This window comes from Crinia signifera, chromosome 3 (assembly GCF_055691185.1).
Source record: "Crinia signifera chromosome 3, ASM5569118v1, whole genome shotgun sequence".
Classification (NCBI taxonomy): domain Eukaryota; kingdom Metazoa; phylum Chordata; class Amphibia; order Anura; family Myobatrachidae; genus Crinia; species Crinia signifera.
The window spans coordinates 338,439,128-338,459,091 of record NC_139219.1 but is presented as its reverse complement, the minus strand read 5'-3'; the positions used below and the strand labels follow the sequence as shown (position 1 = coordinate 338,459,091).

At 34.1% G+C, this 19,964-nt stretch overlaps 22 non-coding genes across 22 annotated transcripts; all 22 read left to right on the top strand.

Annotated features, from left to right (window-relative positions):
* Positions 1 to 40: 40 nt before the first annotated feature.
* Positions 41 to 113, top strand: TRNAA-CGC (transfer RNA alanine (anticodon CGC)). The gene has a single exon. It is a non-coding gene; the product is annotated as a tRNA-Ala (tRNA).
* Positions 114 to 355: 242 nt separating this feature from the next.
* TRNAA-AGC (transfer RNA alanine (anticodon AGC)) lies at positions 356 to 428 on the top strand. The gene has a single exon. It is a non-coding gene; the product is annotated as a tRNA-Ala (tRNA).
* Positions 429 to 670: 242 nt separating this feature from the next.
* On the top strand, positions 671 to 743 carry TRNAA-AGC (transfer RNA alanine (anticodon AGC)). The gene has a single exon. It is a non-coding gene; the product is annotated as a tRNA-Ala (tRNA).
* A 242-nt stretch (positions 744 to 985) lies between these two features.
* TRNAA-AGC (transfer RNA alanine (anticodon AGC)) lies at positions 986 to 1,058 on the top strand. The gene has a single exon. It is a non-coding gene; the product is annotated as a tRNA-Ala (tRNA).
* A 1,184-nt stretch (positions 1,059 to 2,242) lies between these two features.
* On the top strand, positions 2,243 to 2,315 carry TRNAA-AGC (transfer RNA alanine (anticodon AGC)). Its single transcript has one exon. It is a non-coding gene; the product is annotated as a tRNA-Ala (tRNA).
* A 559-nt stretch (positions 2,316 to 2,874) lies between these two features.
* Positions 2,875 to 2,947, top strand: TRNAA-AGC (transfer RNA alanine (anticodon AGC)). Its single transcript has one exon. It is a non-coding gene; the product is annotated as a tRNA-Ala (tRNA).
* Positions 2,948 to 4,124: 1,177 nt separating this feature from the next.
* On the top strand, positions 4,125 to 4,197 carry TRNAA-AGC (transfer RNA alanine (anticodon AGC)). The gene has a single exon. It is a non-coding gene; the product is annotated as a tRNA-Ala (tRNA).
* A 243-nt stretch (positions 4,198 to 4,440) lies between these two features.
* On the top strand, positions 4,441 to 4,513 carry TRNAA-AGC (transfer RNA alanine (anticodon AGC)). The gene has a single exon. It is a non-coding gene; the product is annotated as a tRNA-Ala (tRNA).
* A 558-nt stretch (positions 4,514 to 5,071) lies between these two features.
* On the top strand, positions 5,072 to 5,144 carry TRNAA-AGC (transfer RNA alanine (anticodon AGC)). The gene has a single exon. It is a non-coding gene; the product is annotated as a tRNA-Ala (tRNA).
* Positions 5,145 to 6,017: 873 nt separating this feature from the next.
* TRNAA-AGC (transfer RNA alanine (anticodon AGC)) lies at positions 6,018 to 6,090 on the top strand. Its single transcript has one exon. It is a non-coding gene; the product is annotated as a tRNA-Ala (tRNA).
* A 1,458-nt stretch (positions 6,091 to 7,548) lies between these two features.
* TRNAA-AGC (transfer RNA alanine (anticodon AGC)) lies at positions 7,549 to 7,621 on the top strand. The gene has a single exon. It is a non-coding gene; the product is annotated as a tRNA-Ala (tRNA).
* A 561-nt stretch (positions 7,622 to 8,182) lies between these two features.
* TRNAA-AGC (transfer RNA alanine (anticodon AGC)) lies at positions 8,183 to 8,255 on the top strand. Its single transcript has one exon. It is a non-coding gene; the product is annotated as a tRNA-Ala (tRNA).
* A 557-nt stretch (positions 8,256 to 8,812) lies between these two features.
* On the top strand, positions 8,813 to 8,885 carry TRNAA-AGC (transfer RNA alanine (anticodon AGC)). Its single transcript has one exon. It is a non-coding gene; the product is annotated as a tRNA-Ala (tRNA).
* Positions 8,886 to 10,375: 1,490 nt separating this feature from the next.
* On the top strand, positions 10,376 to 10,448 carry TRNAA-AGC (transfer RNA alanine (anticodon AGC)). The gene has a single exon. It is a non-coding gene; the product is annotated as a tRNA-Ala (tRNA).
* Positions 10,449 to 11,324: 876 nt separating this feature from the next.
* Positions 11,325 to 11,397, top strand: TRNAA-AGC (transfer RNA alanine (anticodon AGC)). The gene has a single exon. It is a non-coding gene; the product is annotated as a tRNA-Ala (tRNA).
* An 872-nt stretch (positions 11,398 to 12,269) lies between these two features.
* On the top strand, positions 12,270 to 12,342 carry TRNAA-AGC (transfer RNA alanine (anticodon AGC)). Its single transcript has one exon. It is a non-coding gene; the product is annotated as a tRNA-Ala (tRNA).
* A 1,177-nt stretch (positions 12,343 to 13,519) lies between these two features.
* Positions 13,520 to 13,592, top strand: TRNAA-AGC (transfer RNA alanine (anticodon AGC)). Its single transcript has one exon. It is a non-coding gene; the product is annotated as a tRNA-Ala (tRNA).
* An 872-nt stretch (positions 13,593 to 14,464) lies between these two features.
* TRNAA-AGC (transfer RNA alanine (anticodon AGC)) lies at positions 14,465 to 14,537 on the top strand. Its single transcript has one exon. It is a non-coding gene; the product is annotated as a tRNA-Ala (tRNA).
* Positions 14,538 to 16,027: 1,490 nt separating this feature from the next.
* TRNAA-AGC (transfer RNA alanine (anticodon AGC)) lies at positions 16,028 to 16,100 on the top strand. The gene has a single exon. It is a non-coding gene; the product is annotated as a tRNA-Ala (tRNA).
* A 1,919-nt stretch (positions 16,101 to 18,019) lies between these two features.
* Positions 18,020 to 18,092, top strand: TRNAA-AGC (transfer RNA alanine (anticodon AGC)). The gene has a single exon. It is a non-coding gene; the product is annotated as a tRNA-Ala (tRNA).
* Positions 18,093 to 18,961: 869 nt separating this feature from the next.
* Positions 18,962 to 19,034, top strand: TRNAA-AGC (transfer RNA alanine (anticodon AGC)). Its single transcript has one exon. It is a non-coding gene; the product is annotated as a tRNA-Ala (tRNA).
* A 552-nt stretch (positions 19,035 to 19,586) lies between these two features.
* On the top strand, positions 19,587 to 19,659 carry TRNAA-AGC (transfer RNA alanine (anticodon AGC)). Its single transcript has one exon. It is a non-coding gene; the product is annotated as a tRNA-Ala (tRNA).
* Positions 19,660 to 19,964: the final 305 nt, after the last annotated feature.

Genomic DNA, 19,964 nt, shown 5'->3' with positions numbered 1-19,964 from the left:
ATCTCCCAATGCCATTTTTTTGAAGTTTTTATTCATCAATGGGGAATTAGCTCAGATGGTAGAGCGCTCGCTTCGCATGCGAGAGGTAGCGAGATCGATGCTCGCATTCTCCAAATGATTTAGCCTTTCATTTCATTTGTAGATACCCTTCACAGTCCAAATTTTTTAATCTTTCATTTTATTTGTGTATACCCTTCACAGTTACACATAGTTTTTTTGTCATGCAACATATAAAATATTTAGTCAGACTTAGCTAATTATGACAACTACTCACACCATTTTAAAAGAGAGACACCTTATAATATGTTAGAAAATGATCTCCCAATGCTATTTTTTGAACTAGTCTTTCATCAATGGGGAATTAGCTCAGATGGTAGAGCGCTCGCTTAGCATGCGAGAGGTAGCGAGATCGATGCTCGCATTCTCCAAATGATTTAGCCTTTCATTTCATTTGTAGATCCCCTTCACAGTCCAAATGTTTTAATATTTCATTTTATTTGTATTTACCCTTCACAGTTACAAATAGTTTTTTGTCATGCAACATATAAAAATATTTAGTCAGACTTAGCTAATATGACAACTACTCACACCATTTTAAAAGAGAGACACCTTATAATATGTTAGTAAATGATCTCCCAATGCCTTTTTTTTAAATTTGTTATTCATCAATGGGGAATTAGCTCAGATGGTAGAGCGCTCGCTTAGCATGCGAGAGGTAGCGAGATCGATGCTCGCATTCTCCAAATGTTTTATCCTTTCATTTTATTTGTAGATACCCTTTACAGTCCAAATGTTTTAATCTTTCATTTTATTTGTATATACCCTTCACAGTTACAAATAGTTTTTTGTCATGCAACATATAAAAATATTTAGTCAGACTTAGCTAATATGACAACTACTCACACCATTTTAAAAGAGAGACACCTTATAATATGTTAGTAAATGATCTCCCAATGCCTTTTTTTTTAACTTGTTATTCATCAATGGGGAATTAGCTCAGATGGTAGAGCGCTCGCTTAGCATGCGAGAGGTAGCGAGATCGATGCTCGCATTCTCCAAATGTTTTATCCTTTCATTTCATTTGTAGATACCCTTCACAGTCCAAATGTTTTAATCTTTCATTTTATTTGTATATACCCTTCACAGTTACAAATAGTTTTTTGTCATGCAACATATAAAAATATTTAATCAGACTAAGCTAATTATGACAACTACTCACACCATTTTAAAAGAGACACCTTATAATATGTTAGTAAATCATCTCCCAATGCCTTTTTTTGAACTTATCATTCATCAATGGGGAATTAGCTCAGATGGTAGAGCGCTCGCTTAGCATGCGAGAGGTAGCGAGATCTATGCTCGCATTCTCAAAATGTTTTATCCTTTCATTTTATTTGTAGATACCCTTTACAGTCCAAATGTTTTAATCTTTCATTTTATTTGTATATACCCTTCACAGTTACAAATAGTTTTTTGTCATGCAACATATAAAAATATTTAGTCAGACTTAGCTAATATGACAACTACTCACACCATTTTAAAAGAGAGACACCTTATAATATGTTAGTAAATGATCTCCCAATGCCTTTTTTTTTAACTTGTTATTCATCAATGGGGAATTAGCTCAGATGGTAGAGCGCTCGCTTAGCATGCGAGAGGTAGCGAGATCTATGCTCGCATTCTCAAAATGTTTTATCCTTTCATTTCATTTGTAGATACCCTTCACAGTCCAAATGTTTTAATCTTTCATTTTATTTGTATATACCCTTCACAGTTACAAATAGTTTTTTGTCATGCAACATATAAAAATATTTAATCAGACTAAGCTAATTATGACAACTACTCACACCATTTTAAAAGAGACACCTTATAATATGTTAGTAAATCATCTCCCAATGCCTTTTTTTGAACTTGTCATTCATCAATGGGGAATTAGCTCAGATGGTAGAGCGCTCGCTTAGCATGCGAGAGGTAGCGAGATCTATGCTCGCATTCTCAAAATGTTTTATCCTTTCATTTCATTTGTAGATACCCTTCACAGTCCAAATGTTTTAATCTTTCATTTTATTTGTATATACCCTTCACAGTTACAAATAGTTTTTTGTCATGCAACATATAAAAATATTTAATCAGACTTAGCTAATTATGACAACTACTCACACCATTTTAAAAGAGAGACACCTTATAATATGTTAGTAAATCATCTCCCAATGCCATTTTTTTGAAATTGTCATTCATTAATGGGGAATTAGCTCAGATGGTAGAGCGCTCGCTTAGCATGCGAGAGGTAGCGAGATCGATGCTCGCATTCTCCAAATGAATTAGCCTTTCATTTCATTTGTAGATACCCTTCAAAGTCTAAATGTTTTAATCTTTCATTTTATTTGTATATACCCTTCACAGTTACAAATAGTTTTTTTGTCATGCAACATATAAAAATATTTAGTCAGACTTAGCTAATTATGACAACTACTCAGACCATTTTAAAAGAGAGACACCTTATAGTATGTTAGTAAATGATCTCCCAATGCCTTTTTTTTGAACTTGTCATTCATCAATGGGGAATTAGCTCAGATGGTAAAGCGCTCGATTAGCATGCGAGAGGTAGCGAGATCGATGCTCACATTCTCCAAATGTTTTATCCTTTCATTTCATTTGTAGATACCCTTTACAGTTTAAAAGTTTTAATCTTTCATTTTATTTGTATATACCCTTCACAGTTACAAATAGTTTTTTGTAATGCAACATATAAAAATATTTAGTCAGACTTAGCTAATTATGACAAGTACTCATACCATTTTAAAAGAGAGACACCTTATAATATGTTAGTAAATGATCTCCCAATGCCTTTTTTTGAACTTGTCATTCATCAATGGGGAATTAGCTCAGATGGTAGAGCGCTCGCTTAGCATGCGAGAGGTAGCGAGATCGATGCTCGCATTCTCCTAATGATTTAGCCTTTCATTTCATTTGTAGATACCCTTCACAGTCCAAATTTTTGAATCTTTCATTTTATTTGTGTATACAATTCACAGTTACACATAGTTTTTTTGTCATGCAACATATAAAAATATTTAGTCAGACTTAGCTAATTATGACAACTACTCACACCATTTTAAAAGAGAGACACCTTATAATATGTTAGTAAATGATCTCCCAATGCCTTTTATTTGAACTTGTCATTCATCAATGGGGAATTAGCTCATATGGTAGAGCGCTCGCTTAGCATGCGAGAGGTAGCGAGATCTATGCTCGCATTCTCAAAATGTTTTATCCTTTCATTTCATTTGTAGATACCCTTCACAGTCCAAATGTTTTAATCTTTCATTTTATTTGTATATACCCTTCACAGTTACAAATAGTTTTTTGTCATGCAACATATAAAAATATTTAATCAGACTAAGCTAATTATGACAACTACTCACACCATTTTAAAAGAGACACCTTATAATATGTTAGTAAATCATCTCCCAATGCCTTTTTTTGAACTTGTCATTCATCAATGGGGAATTAGCTCAGATGGTAGAGCGCTCGCTTAGCATGCGAGAGGTAGCGAGATCTATGCTCGCATTCTCAAAATGTTTTATCCTTTCATTTCATTTGTAGATACCCTTCAAAGTCCAAATGATTTATTCTTTCATTTTATTTGTATTCACAGTTACAAATAGTTTTTTGTCATGCAACATATAAAAATATTTAGTCAGACTTAGCTAATTATGACAACTACTCACACCATTTTAAAAGAGAGACACCTTATAATATGTTAGAAAATGATCTCCCAATGCCATTTATTGAACTAGTCTTTCATCAATGGGGAATTAGCTCAGATGGTAGAGCGTTTAGCATGCGAGAGGTAGCGAGATCGATGCTCGCATTCTCCAAATGTTTTATCCTTTCATTTCATTTGTAGATACCCTTCAAAGTCCAAATGTTTTAATCTTTCATTTTATTTGCATATACCCTTCACAGTTACAAATAGTTTTTTGTCATGCAACATATAAAAATATTTAGTCAGACTTAGCTAATTATGCCAACTACTCACACCATTTTAAAAGAGAGACACCTTATAATATGTTAGTAAATCATCTCGCAATGCCATTTTTTTGAAGTTTTTATTCATCAATGGGGAATTAGCTCAGATGGTAGAGCGCTCGCTTAGCATGCGAGAGGTAGCGAGATCGATGCTCGCATTCTCCAAATGATTTAGCCTTTCATTTCATTTGTAGATACCCTTCACAGTCCAAATTTTTTAATCTTTCATTTTATTTGTGTATACCCTTCACAGTTACACATAGTTTTTTTGTCATGCAACATATAAAAATATTTAGTCAGACTTAGCTAATTATGACAACTACTCACACCATTTTAAAAGAGAGACACCTTATAATATGTTAGAAAATGATCTCCCAATGCTATTTTTTGAACTAGTCTTTCATCAATGGGGAATTAGCTCAGATGGTAGAGCGCTCGCTTAGCATGCGAGAGGTAGCGAGATCGATGCTCGCATTCTCCAAATGATTTAGCCTTTCATTTCATTTGTAGATACCCTTCACAGTCCAAATGTTTTAATATTTCATTTTATTTGTATTTACCCTTCACAGTTACAAATAGTTTTTTGTCATGCAACATATAAAAATATTTAGTCAGACTTAGCTAATATGACAACTACTCACACCATTTTAAAAGAGAGACACCTTATAATATGTTAGTAAATGATCTCCCAATGCCATTTTTTTTAACTTGTTATTCATCAATGGGGAATTAGCTCAGATGGTAGAGCGCTCGCTTAGCATGCGAGAGGTAGCGAGATCTATGCTCGCATTCTCAAAATGTTTTATCCTTTCATTTCATTTGTAGATACCCTTCACAGTCCAAATGTTTTAATCTTTCATTTTATTTGTATATACCCTTCACAGTTACAAATAGTTTTTTGTCATGCAACATATAAAAATATTTAATCAGACTTAGCTAATTATGACAACTACTCACACCATTTTCAAAGAGAGACACCTTATAATATGTTAGTAAATGATCTCCCAATGCCTTTTTTTTGAACTTGTCATTCATCAATGGGGAATTAGCTCAGATGGTAGAGCGCTCGCTTAGCATGCGAGAGGTAGCGAGATCGATGCTCGCATTCTCCAAATGTTTTATCCTTTCATTTTATTTGTAGATACCCTTTACAGTCCAAATGTTTTAATCTTTCATTTTATTTGTATATACCCTTCACAGTTACAAATAGTTTTTTGTCATGCAACATATAAAAATATTTAGTCAGACTTAGCTAATATGACAACTACTCACACCATTTTAAAAGAGAGACACCTTATAATATGTTAGTAAATGATCTCCCAATGCCTTTTTTTTTTAACTTGTTATTCATCAATGGGGAATTAGCTCAGATGGTAGAGCGCTCGCTTAGCATGCGAGAGGTAGCGAGATCTATGCTCGCATTCTCAAAATGTTTTATCCTTTCATTTCATTTGTAGATACCCTTCACAGTCCAAATGTTTTAATCTTTCATTTTATTTGTATATACCCTTCACAGTTACAAATAGTTTTTTGTCATGCAACATATAAAAATATTTAATCAGACTAAGCTAATTATGACAACTACTCACACCATTTTAAAAGAGACACCTTATAATATGTTAGTAAATCATCTCCCAATGCCTTTTTTTGAACTTGTCATTCATCAATGGGGAATTAGCTCAGATGGTAGAGCGCTCGCTTAGCATGCGAGAGGTAGCGAGATCTATGCTCGCATTCTCAAAATGTTTTATCCTTTCATTTCATTTGTAGATACCCTTTCATAGTCCAAATGTTTTAATTTTTCATTTTATTTGTATATACCCTTCACAGTTACAAATAGTTTTTTGTCATGCAACATATAAAAATATTTAATCAGACTTAGCTAATTATGACAACTACTCACACCATTTTAAAAGAGAGACACCTTATAATATGTTAGTAAATGATCTCCCAATGCCTTTTTTTTGAACTTGTCATTCATCAATGGGGAATTAGCTCAGATGGTAGAGCGCTCGCTTAGCATGCGAGAGGTAGCGAGATCGATGCTCGCATTCTCCAAATGTTTTATCCTTTCATTTTATTTGTAGATACCCTTTACAGTCCAAATGTTTTAATCTTTCATTTTATTTGTATATACCCTTCACAGTTACAAATAGTTTTTTGTCATGCAACATATAAAAATATTTAGTCAGACTTAGCTAATATGACAACTACTCACACCATTTTAAAAGAGAGACACCTTATAATATGTTAGTAAATGATCTCCCAATGCCTTTTTTTTTAAATTGTTATTCATCAATGGGGAATTAGCTCAGATGGTAGAGCGCTCGCTTAGCATGCGAGAGGTAGCAAGATCTATGCTCGCATTCTCAAAATGTTTTATCCTTTCATTTCATTTGTAGATACCCTTCACAGTCCAAATGTTTTAATCTTTCATTTTATTTGTATATACCCTTCACAGTTACAAATAGTTTTTTGTCATGCAACATATAAAAATATTTAATCAGACTAAGCTAATTATGACAACTACTCACACCATTTTAAAAGAGACACCTTATAATATGTTAGTAAATCATCTCCCAATGCCTTTTTTTGAACTTGTCATTCATCAATGGGGAATTAGCTCAGATGGTAGAGCGCTCGCTTAGCATGCGAGAGGTAGCGAGATCTATGCTCGCATTCTCAAAATGTTTTATCCTTTCATTTCATTTGTAGATACCCTTCACAGTCCAAATGTTTTAATCTTTCATTTTATTTGTATATACCCTTCACAGTTACAAATAGTTTTTTGTCATGCAACATATAAAAATATTTAATCAGACTTAGCTAATTATGACAACTACTCACACCATTTTAAAAGAGAGACACCTTATAATATGTTAGTAAATCATCTCCCAATGCCATTTTTTTGAAATTGTCATTCATCAATGGGGAATTAGCTCAGATGGTAGAGCGCTCGCTTAGCATGCGAGAGGTAGCGAGATCGATGCTCGCATTCTTCTAATGATTTAACATTTCATTTCATTTGTAGATACCCTTCACAGTCCAAATTTTTGAATCTTTCATTTTATTTGTGTATACAATTCACAGTTACACATAGTTTTTTTGTCATGCAACATATAAAAATATTTAGTCAGACTTAGCTAATTATGACAACTACTCACACCATTTTAAAAGAGAGACACCTTATAATATGTTAGTAAATGATCTCCCAATGCCTTTTATTTGAACTTGTCATTCATCAATGGGGAATTAGCTCATATGGTAGAGCGCTCGCTTAGCATGCGAGAGGTAGCGAGATCTATGCTCGCATTCTCAAAATGTTTTATCGTTTCATTTTATTTGTATATACCCTTCACAGTTACAAATAGTTTTTTGTCATGCAACATATAAAAATATTTAATCAGACTTAGCTAATTATGCCAACTACTCACACCATTTTAAAAGAGAGACACCTTATAATATGTTAGTAAATCATCTCCCAATGCCATTTTTTTGAAGTTTTTATTCATCAATGGGGAATTAGCTCAGATGGTAGAGCGCTCGCTTAGCATGCGAGAGGTAGCGAGATCGATGCTCGCATTCTCCAAATGATTTAGCCTTTCATTTCATTTGTAGATACCCTTCACAGTCCAAATTTTTTAATCTTTCATTTTATTTGTGTATACCCTTCACAGTTACACATAGTTTTTTTGTCATGCAACATATAAAAATATTTAGTCAGACTTAGCTAATTATGACAACTACTCACACCATTTTAAAAGAGAGACACCTTATAATATGTTAGTAAATGATCTCCCAATGCCTTTTTTTTTTAACTTGTTATTCATCAATGGGGAATTAGCTCAGATGGTAGAGCGCTCGCTTAGCATGCGAGAGGTAGCGAGATCTATGCTCGCATTCTCAAAATGTTTTATCCTTTCATTTCATTTGTAGATACCCTTCACAGTCCAAATGTTTTAATCTTTCATTTTATTTGTATATACCCTTCACAGTTACAAATAGTTTTTTGTCATGCAACATATAAAAATATTTAATCAGACTTAGCTAATTATGACAACTACTCACACCATTTTAAAAGAGAGACACCTTATAATATGTTAGTAAATGATCTCCCAATGCCTTTTTTTTGAACTTGTCATTCATCAATGGGGAATTAGCTCAGATGGTAGAGCGCTCGCTTAGCATGCGAGAGGTAGCGAGATCGATGCTCGCATTCTCCAAATGTTTTATCCTTTCATTTTATTTGTAGATACCCTTTACAGTCCAAATGTTTTAATCTTTCATTTTATTTGTATATACCCTTCACAGTTACAAATAGTTTTTTGTCATGCAACATATAAAAATATTTAGTCAGACTTAGCTAATATGACAACTACTCACACCATTTTAAAAGAGAGACACCTTATAATATGTTAGTAAATCATCTCCCAATGCCTTTTTTTGAACTTGTCATTCATCAATGGGGAATTAGCTCAGATGGTAGAGCGCTCGCTTAGCATGCGAGAGGTAGCGAGATCTATGCTCGCATTCTCAAAATGTTTTATCCTTTCATTTCATTTGTAGATACCCTTCACAGTCCAAATGTTTTAATTTTTCATTTTATTTGTATATACCCTTCACAGTTACAAATAGTTTTTTGTCATGCAACATATAAAAATATTTAATCAGACTTAGCTAATTATGACAACTACTCACACCATTTTAAAAGAGAGACACCTTATAATATGTTAGTAAATGATCTCCCAATGCCTTTTTTTTGAACATGTCATTCATCAATGGGGAATTAGCTCAGATGGTAGAGCGCTCGCTTAGCATGCGAGAGGTAGCGAGATCGATGCTCGCATTCTCCAAATGTTTTATCCTTTCATTTTATTTGTAGATACCCTTTACAGTCCAAATGTTTTAATCTTTCATTTTATTTGTATATACCCTTCACAGTTACAAATAGTTTTTTGTCATGCAACATATAAAAATATTTAGTCAGACTTAGCTAATATGACAACTACTCACACCATTTTAAAAGAGAGACACCTTATAATATGTTAGTAAATGATCTCCCAATGCCTTTTTTTTTAAATTGTTATTCATCAATGGGGAATTAGCTCAGATGGTAGAGCGCTCGCTTAGCATGCGAGAGGTAGCGAGATTGATGCTCGCATTCTCCAAATGTTTTATCCTTTCATTTCATTTGTAGATACCCTTCACAGTCCAAATGTTTTAATCTTTCATTTTATTTGTATATACCCTTCACAGTTACAAATAGTTTTTTGTCATGCAACATATAAAAATATTTAGTCAGACTTAGCTAATTATGACTAGTACTCACACCATTTTAAAAGAGAGACACCTTATAATATGTTAGTAAATGATCTCCCAATGCCTTTTTTTGAACTTGTCATTCATCAATGGGGAATTAGCTCAGATGGAAGAGCGCTCGCTTAGCATGCGAGAGGTAGCGAGATCGATGCTCGCATTCTCCAAATCTTTAATCCTTTCATTTCATTTGTAGATACCCTTCAAAGTCCAAATGATTTATTCTTTCATTTTATTTGTATTCACAGTTACAAATAGTTTTTTGTCATGCAACATATAAAAATATTTAGTCAGACTTAGCTAATTATGACAACTACTCACACCATTTTAAAAGAGAGACACCTTATAATATGTTAGTAAATGATCTCCCAATGCCTTTTTTTTTAACTTGTTATTCATCAATGGGGAATTAGCTCAGATGGTAGAGCGCTCGCTTAGCATGCGAGAGGTAGCGAGATCTATGCTCGCATTCTCAAAATGTTTTATCATTTCATTTGTAGATACCCTTCACAGTCCAAATGTTTTAATCTTTCATTTTATTTGTATATACCCTTCACAGTTACAAATAGTTTTTTGTCATGCAACATATAAAAATATTTAATCAGACTAAGCTAATTATGACAACTACTCACACCATTTTAAAAGAGACACCTTATAATATGTTAGTAAATCATCTCCCAATGCCTTTTTTTGAACTTGCCATTCATCAATGGGGAATTAGCTCAGATGGTAGAGCGCTCGCTTAGCATGCGAGAGGTAGCGAGATCTATGCTCGCATTCTCAAAATGTTTTATCCTTTCATTTCATTTGTAGATACCCTTCACAGTCCAAATGTTTTAATCTTTCATTTTATTTGTATATACCCTTCACAGTTACAAATAGTTTTTTGTCATGCAACATATAAAAATATTTAATCAGACTTAGCTAATTATGACAACTACTCACACCATTTTAAAAGAGAGACACCTTATAATATGTTAGTAAATCATCTCCCAATGCCATTTTTTTGAAATTGTCATTCATCAATGGGGAATTAGCTCAGATGGTAGAGCGCTCGCTTAGCATGCGAGAGGTAGCGAGATCGATGCTCGCATTCTCCAAATGATTTAGCCTTTCATTTCATTTGTAGATACCCTTCAAAGTCTAAATGTTTTAATCTTTCATTTGATTTGTATATACCCTTCACAGTTACAAATAGTTTTTTTGTCATGCAACATATAAAAATATTTAGTCAGACTTAGCTAATTATGACAACTACTCACACCATTTTAAAAGAGAGACACCTTATAGTATGTTAGTAAATGATCTCCCAATGCCTTTTTTTTGAACTTGTCATTCATCAATGGGGAATTAGCTCAGATGGTAAAGCGCTCGATTAGCATGCGAGAGGTAGCGAGATCGATGCTCGCATTCTCCAAATGATTTAGCCTTTCATTTCATTTGTAGATACCCTTCACAGTCCAAATGTTTTAATATTTCATTTTATTTGTATTTACCCTTCACAGTTACAAATAGTTTTTTGTCATGCAACATATAAAAATATTTAGTCAGACTTAGCTAATATGACAACTACTCACACCATTTTAAAAGAGAGACACCTTATAATATGTTAGTAAATGATCTCCCAATGCCTTTTTTTTTTAACTTGTTATTCATCAATGGGGAATTAGCTCAGATGGTAGAGCGCTCGCTTAGCATGCGAGAGGTAGCGAGATCTATGCTCGCATTCTCAAAATGTTTTATCCTTTCATTTCATTTGTAGATACCCTTCACAGTCCAAATGTTTTAATCTTTCATTTTATTTGTATATACCCTTCACAGTTACAAATAGTTTTTTGTCATGCAACATATAAAAATATTTAATCAGACTTAGCTAATTATGACAACTACTCACACCATTTTAAAAGAGAGACACCTTATAATATGTTAGTAAATGATCTCCCAATGCCTTTTTTTTGAACTTGTCATTCATCAATGGGGAATTAGCTCAGATGGTAGAGCGCTCGCTTAGCATGCGAGAGGTAGCGAGATCGATGCTCGCATTCTCCAAATGTTTTATCCTTTCATTTTATTTGTAGATACCCTTTACAGTCCAAATGTTTTAATCTTTCATTTTATTTGTATATACCCTTCACAGTTACAAATAGTTTTTTGTCATGCAACATATAAAAATATTTAGTCAGACTTAGCTAATATGACAACTACTCACACCATTTTAAAAGAGAGACACCTTATAATATGTTAGTAAATGATCTCCCAATGCCTTTTTTTTTTAACTTGTTATTCATCAATGGGGAATTAGCTCAGATGGTAGAGCGCTCGCTTAGCATGCGAGAGGTAGCGAGATCTATGCTCGCATTCTCAAAATGTTTTATCCTTTCATTTCATTTGTAGATACCCTTCACAGTCCAAATGTTTTAATCTTTCATTTTATTTGTATATACCCTTCACAGTTACAAATAGTTTTTTGTCATGCAACATATAAAAATATTTAATCAGACTAAGCTAATTATGACAACTACTCACACCATTTTAAAAGAGACACCTTATAATATGTTAGTAAATCATCTCCCAATGCCTTTTTTTGAACTTGTCATTCATCAATGGGGAATTAGCTCAGATGGTAGAGCGCTCGCTTAGCATGCGAGAGGTAGCGAGATCTATGCTCGCATTCTCAAAATGTTTTATCCTTTCATTTCATTTGTAGATACCCTTCACAGTCCAAATGTTTTAATTTTTCATTTTATTTGTATATACCCTTCACAGTTACAAATAGTTTTTTGTCATGCAACATATAAAAATATTTAATCAGACTTAGCTAATTATGACAACTACTCACACCATTTTAAAAGAGAGACACCTTATAATATGTTAGTAAATGATCTCCCAATGCCTTTTTTTTGAACATGTCATTCATCAATGGGGAATTAGCTCAGATGGTAGAGCGCTCGCTTAGCATGCGAGAGGTAGCGAGATCGATGCTCGCATTCTCCAAATGTTTTATCCTTTCATTTTATTTGTAGATACCCTTTACAGTCCAAATGTTTTAATCTTTCATTTTATTTGTATATACCCTTCACAGTTACAAATAGTTTTTTGTCATGCAACATATAAAAATATTTAGTCAGACTTAGCTAATATGACAACTACTCACACCATTTTAAAAGAGAGACACCTTATAATATGTTAGTAAATGATCTCCCAATGCCTTTTTTTTAAAATTGTTATTCATCAATGGGGAATTAGCTCAGATGGTAGAGCGCTCGCTTAGCATGCGAGAGGTAGCGAGATTGATGCTCGCATTCTCCAAATGTTTTATCCTTTCATTTCATTTGTAGATACCCTTCACAGTCCAAATGTTTTAATCTTTCATTTTATTTGTATATACCCTTCACAGTTACAAATAGTTTTTTGTCATGCAACATATAAAAATATTTAGTCAGACTTAGCTAATTATGACTAGTACTCACACCATTTTAAAAGAGAGACACCTTATAATATGTTAGTAAATGATCTCCCAATGCCTTTTTTTGAACTTGTCATTCATCAATGGGGAATTAGCTCAGATGGAAGAGCGCTCGCTTAGCATGCGAGAGGTAGCGAGATCGATGCTCGCATTCTCCAAATCTTTAATCCTTTCATTTCATTTGTAGATACCCTTCAAAGTCCAAATGATTTATTCTTTCATTTTATTTGTATTCACAGTTACAAATAGTTTTTTGTCATGCAACATATAAAAATATTTAGTCAGACTTAGCTAATTATGACAACTACTCACACCATTTTAAAAGAGAGACACCTTATAATATGTTAGTAAATGATCTCCCAATGCCTTTTTTTTTAACTTGTTATTCATCAATGGGGAATTAGCTCAGATGGTAGAGCGCTCGCTTAGCATGCGAGAGGTAGCGAGATCTATGCTCGCATTCTCAAAATGTTTTATCATTTCATTTGTAGATACCCTTCACAGTCCAAATGTTTTAATCTTTCATTTTATTTGTATATACCCTTCACAGTTACAAATAGTTTTTTGTCATGCAACATATAAAAATATTTAATCAGACTTAGCTAATTATGACAACTACTCACACCATTTTAAAAGAGAGACACCTTATAATATGTTAGTAAATGATCTCCCAATGCCTTTTTTTTGAACTTGTCATTCATCAATGGGGAATTAGCTCAGATGGTAGAGCGCTCGCTTAGCATGCGAGAGGTAGCGAGATCGATGCTCGCATTCTCCAAATGTTTTATCCTTTCATTTTATTTGTAGATACCCTTTACAGTCCAAATGTTTTAATCTTTCATTTTATTTGTATATACCCTTCACAGTTACAAATAGTTTTTTGTCATGCAACATATAAAAATATTTAGTCAGACTTAGCTAATATGACAACTACTCACACCATTTTAAAAGAGAGACACCTTATAATATGTTAGTAAATGATCTCCCAATGCCTTTTTTTTTTAACTTGTTATTCATCAATGGGGAATTAGCTCAGATGGTAGAGCGCTCGCTTAGCATGCGAGAGGTAGCGAGATCTATGCTCGCATTCTCAAAATGTTTTATCCTTTCATTTCATTTGTAGATACCCTTCACAGTCCAAATGTTTTAATCTTTCATTTTATTTGTATATACCCTTCACAGTTACAAATAGTTTTTTGTCATGCAACATATAAAAATATTTAATCAGACTAAGCTAATTATGACAACTACTCACACCATTTTAAAAGAGACACCTTATAATATGTTAGTAAATCATCTCCCAATGCCTTTTTTTGAACTTGTCATTCATCAATGGGGAATTAGCTCAGATGGTAGAGCGCTCGCTTAGCATGCGAGAGGTAGCGAGATCTATGCTCGCATTCTCAAAATGTTTTATCCTTTCATTTCATTTGTAGATACCCTTCACAGTCCAAATGTTTTAATTTTTCATTTTATTTGTATATACCCTTCACAGTTACAAATAGTTTTTTGTCATGCAACATATAAAAATATTTAATCAGACTTAGCTAATTATGACAACTACTCACACCATTTTAAAAGAGAGACACCTTATAATATGTTAGTAAATGATCTCCCAATGCCTTTTTTTTGAACATGTCATTCATCAATGGGGAATTAGCTCAGATGGTAGAGCGCTCGCTTAGCATGCGAGAGGTAGCGAGATCGATGCTCGCATTCTCCAAATGTTTTATCCTTTCATTTTATTTGTAGATACCCTTTACAGTCCAAATGTTTTAATCTTTCATTTTATTTGTATATACCCTTCACAGTTACAAATAGTTTTTTGTCATGCAACATATAAAAATATTTAGTCAGACTTAGCTAATATGACAACTACTCACACCATTTTAAAAGAGAGACACCTTATAATATGTTAGTAAATGATCTCCCAATGCCTTTTTTTTAAAATTGTTATTCATCAATGGGGAATTAGCTCAGATGGTAGAGCGCTCGCTTAGCATGCGAGAGGTAGCGAGATTGATGCTCGCATTCTCCAAATGTTTTATCCTTTCATTTCATTTGTAGATACCCTTCACAGTCCAAATGTTTTAATCTTTCATTTTATTTGTATATACCCTTCACAGTTACAAATAGTTTTTTGTCATGCAACATATAAAAATATTTAGTCAGACTTAGCTAATTATGACTAGTACTCACACCATTTTAAAAGAGAGACACCTTATAATATGTTAGTAAATGATCTCCCAATGCCTTTTTTTGAACTTGTCATTCATCAATGGGGAATTAGCTCAGATGGAAGAGCGCTCGCTTAGCATGCGAGAGGTAGCGAGATCGATGCTCGCATTCTCCAAATCTTTAATCCTTTCATTTCATTTGTAGATACCCTTCAAAGTCCAAATGATTTATTCTTTCATTTTATTTGTATTCACAGTTACAAATAGTTTTTTGTCATGCAACATATAAAAATATTTAGTCAGACTTAGCTAATTATGACAACTACTCACACCATTTTAAAAGAGAGACACCTTATAATATGTTAGTAAATGATCTCCCAATGCCTTTTTTTTTAACTTGTTATTCATCAATGGGGAATTAGCTCAGATGGTAGAGCGCTCGCTTAGCATGCGAGAGGTAGCGAGATCTATGCTCGCATTCTCAAAATGTTTTATCATTTCATTTGTAGATACCCTTCACAGTCCAAATGTTTTAATCTTTCATTTTATTTGTATATACCCTTCACAGTTACAAATAGTTTTTTGTCATGCAACATATAAAAATATTTAATCAGACTAAGCTAATTATGACAACTACTCACACCATTTTAAAAGAGACACCTTATAATATGTTAGTAAATCATCTCCCAATGCCTTTTTTTGAACTTGCCATTCATCAATGGGGAATTAGCTCAGATGGTAGAGCGCTCGCTTAGCATGCGAGAGGTAGCGAGATCTATGCTCGCATTCTCAAAATGTTTTATCCTTTCATTTCATTTGTAGATACCCTTCACAGTCCAAATGTTTTAATCTTTCATTTTATTTGTATATACCCTTCACAGTTACAAATAGTTTTTTGTCATGCAACATATAAAAATATTTAATCAGACTTAGCTAATTATGACAACTACTCACACCATTTTAAAAGAGAGACACCTTATAATATGTTAGTAAATCATCTCCCAATGCCATTTTTTTGAAATTGTCATTCATCAATGGGGAATTAGCTCAGATGGTAGAGCGCTCGCTTAGCATGCGAGAGGTAGCGAGATCGATGCTCGCATTCTCCAAATGATTTAGCCTTTCATTTCATTTGTAGATACCCTTCAAAGTCTAAATGTTTTAATCTTTCATTTTATTTGTATATACCCTTCACAGTTACAAATAGTTTTTTTGTCATGCAACATATAAAAATATTTAGTCAGACTTAGCTAATTATGACAACTACTCACACCATTTTAAAAGAGAGACACCTTATAGTATGTTAGTAAATGATCTCCCAATGCCTTTTTTTTGAACTTGTCATTCATCAATGGGGAATTAGCTCAGATGGTAAAGCGCTCGATTAGCATGCGAGAGGTAGCGAGATCGATGCTCACATTCTCCAAATGTTTTATCCTTTCATTTCATTTGTAGATACCCTTTACAGTTTAAAAGTTTTAATCTTTCATTTTATTTGTATATACCCTTCACAGTTACAAATAGTTTTTTGTAATGCAACATATAAAAATATTTAGTCAGACTTAGCTAATTATGACAAGTACTCACACCATTTTAAAAGAGAGACACCTTATAATATGTTAGTAAATGATCTCCCAATGCCTTTTTTTGAACTTGACATTCATCAATGGGGAATTAGCTCAGATGGTAGAGCGCTCGCTTAGCATGCGAGAGGTAGCAAGATCGATGCTCGCATTCTCCAACTGTTTTATCCTTTCATTTCATTTGTAGATACCATTCAAAGTCCAAATGTTTTAATCTTTCATTTTATTTGTATATACCCTTCACAGTTACAAATAGTTTTTTGTCATGCAACATATAAAAATATTCAGTCAGACTTAGCTAATTATGGGGGAGGGGTTTTAACACAATTGCGCTGCTGGATATAGTAAATTATGAACTCCAAGTCAAGTGTGGGTATGACCAGAAAGGAATGAGACTGGACACGCTTGTAGAAATTAATATTTTATAAATGTAAAAAAGAATTTTTTATCAACCACATATACATGTACAATAACACTAAAATATATAAAAAAGCATATTTAAGAATAAATCTTGAATAGTGAGGTGTCTCCAAGGTGGGGTAGATTCCCAATGATAGGGTTTAACTCAGTTCCAAGGAAATAGAAGAAAGCACAATATTAAGCAGTCATGAATTTAAAGAAGCCAGATTAGCATGTAGACAAACATGCACTAGATGGTAGGCAGTTCTTATTTATAAAATAGGAGAATTTATCTCACCCAGATGATTGTAGATAGCGGGGAGCCAAATAGGTGTTTGTTTAGCTCGACCCAAGTGACCCTCCAGGAGGCAGGGACAAGCAGCTGAAGAACGCTGTATGTAGAGCGGCTATGATGATTGCGCTCAGTAGCGCTCCGTGGTGTTAGTAGCGTGCGTCCCCTTGTAAGATGAACCGGGGGACCGAGCACGGTCACGGCCTGTGTAGCAGGTGCTCGTCGGAGCCAGATGATTGTAGATAGCGGGGAGCCAAATAGGTGTTTGTTTGGCTCGACCCAAGTGACCCTCCAGGAGGCAGGGACAAGCAGCTGAAGAACGCTGTATGTAGAGCGGCTATGATGATTGCGCTCAGTAGCGCTCCGTGGTGTTAGTAGCCTGCGTCCCCTTGTAAGATGAACCGGGGGACCGAGCACGGTCACGGCCTGTGTAGCAGGTGCTCGTCGGAGCTGTTAGGGGCGGCAGATGAGTTGGCAATCAGCCGGTGGCCGCGTGAAACGCCGGCTTTGAATTTAGCGGTAAATGCTAGGAGTCAGCTGTGCGGCTGGAAGCTGAGTCGGAGGTGGAACCTTGGAGAGACGTCAGGTGAAGTATGTATTGCGTCAACGCGTTTCGTACCCTCACAGGACGGGAACTTTTTCAAGACTTAGCTAATTATGCCAACTACTCACACCATTTTAAAGGAGATACACCTTATAATATGTTAGTAAATCATCTCCCAATGCCATTTTTTTAAAGAAGTCATTCATCAATGGGGAATTAGCTCAGATGGTAGAGCGCTCGCTTAGCATGCGAGAGGTAGCGAGATCGATGCTCGCATTCTCCAAATGTTTTATCCTTTCATTTCATTTGTAGATACCGTTTACAGTCCAAATGTTTTAATCTATCATTTTATTTGTATATACAATTCACAGTTACAAATAGTTTTTTGTCATGCAACATATAAAAATATTTAGTCAGACTTAGCTAATTATGACAACTACTCACACCATTTTAAAAGAGAGACACCTTATAATATGTTAGTAAATCATCTCCCAATGCAATTTTTTTTGAAGTTGTCATTCTTCAATGGGGAATTAGCTCAGACGGTAGAGCGCTCACTTAGCATGCGAGAGATAGCGAGATCGATGCTCGCATTCTCCAAATGATTTAGCCTTTCATTTCATTTGTAGATACCCTTCACAGTCCAAATCTTTTAATCTTTCATTTTATTTGTATTCACAGTTACAAATAGTTTTTTGTCATGCAACATATAAAAATATTCAGTCAGACTTATCTAATTATGCCAACTACTCACACCATTTTAAAGGAGATACACCTTATAATATGTTAGTAAATCATCTCCCAATGCCATTTTTTTAAAGAAGTCATTCATCAATGGGGAATTAGCTCAGATGGTAGAGCGCTCGCTTAGCATGAGAGAGGTAGCGAGAACGATGCTCGCATTCTCCAAATGTTTTATCCTTTCATTTCATTTGTAGATACCCTTCAAAGTCCAAATGTTTTAATCTTTCATTTTATTTGTATATACCCTTCACAGTTACAAATAGTTTTTTGTCATGCAACATATAAAAATATTCAGTCAGACTTAGCTAATTATGCCAACTACTCACACCATTTTAAAGGAGATACACCTTATAATATGTTAGTAAATCATCTCCCAATGCCATTTTTTTAAAGAAGTCATTCATCAATGGGGAATTAGCTCAGATGGTAGAGCGCTCGCTTAGCATGCGAGAGGTAGCGAGATCGATGCTCGCATTCTCCAAATGTTTTATCCTTTCATTTCATTTGTAGATACCCTTCAAAGTCCAAATGTTTTAATCTTTCATTTTATTTGTATATACCCTTCACAGTTACAAATAGTTTTTTGTCATGCAACATATAAAAATATTTAGTCAGACTTAGCTAATTATGACAACTACTCACACCATTTTATAAGAGAGACACCTTATAATATGTTAGTAAATCATCTCCCAATGCCATTTTTTTTTAAGTTGTCATTCATCAATGGGGAATTAGCTCAGATGGTAGAGCGCTCGCTTAGCATGTGAAAGGTAGCGAGATCGATGCTCGCATTCTCCAAATGATTTAGCCTTTCATTTCAATTGTAGATACCCTTCACAGTCCAAATGTTTTAATCTTTCATTTTATTTGTATTCACAGTTACAAATAGTTTTTTGTCATGCAACATATAAAAATATTTAGTCAGACTTAGCTAATTATGCCAACTACTCACACCATTTTAAAGGAGAGACACCTTATAATATGTTAGTAAATGATCTCCCAATGCCTTTTTTTGAAGTAGTCATTCATCAATGGGGAATTAGCTCAGATGGTAGAGCGCTCGCTTAGCATGCGAGAGGTAGCGAGATCGATGCTCGCATTCTCCAAATGTTTTATCCTTTCATTTCATTTGTAGATACCCTTCAAAGTCCAAATGTTTTAATCTTTCATTTTATTTGTATATACCCTTCACAGTTACAAATAGTTTTTTGTCATGCAACATATAAAAATATTCAGTCAGACTTAGCTAATTATGCCAACTACTCACACCATTTTAAAGGAGATACACCTTATAATATGTTAGTAAATCATCTCCCAATGCCATTTTTTTAAAGAAGTCATTCATCAATGGGGAATTAGCTCAGATGGAAGAGCGCTCGCTTAGCATGCGAGAGGTAGCGAGATCGATGCT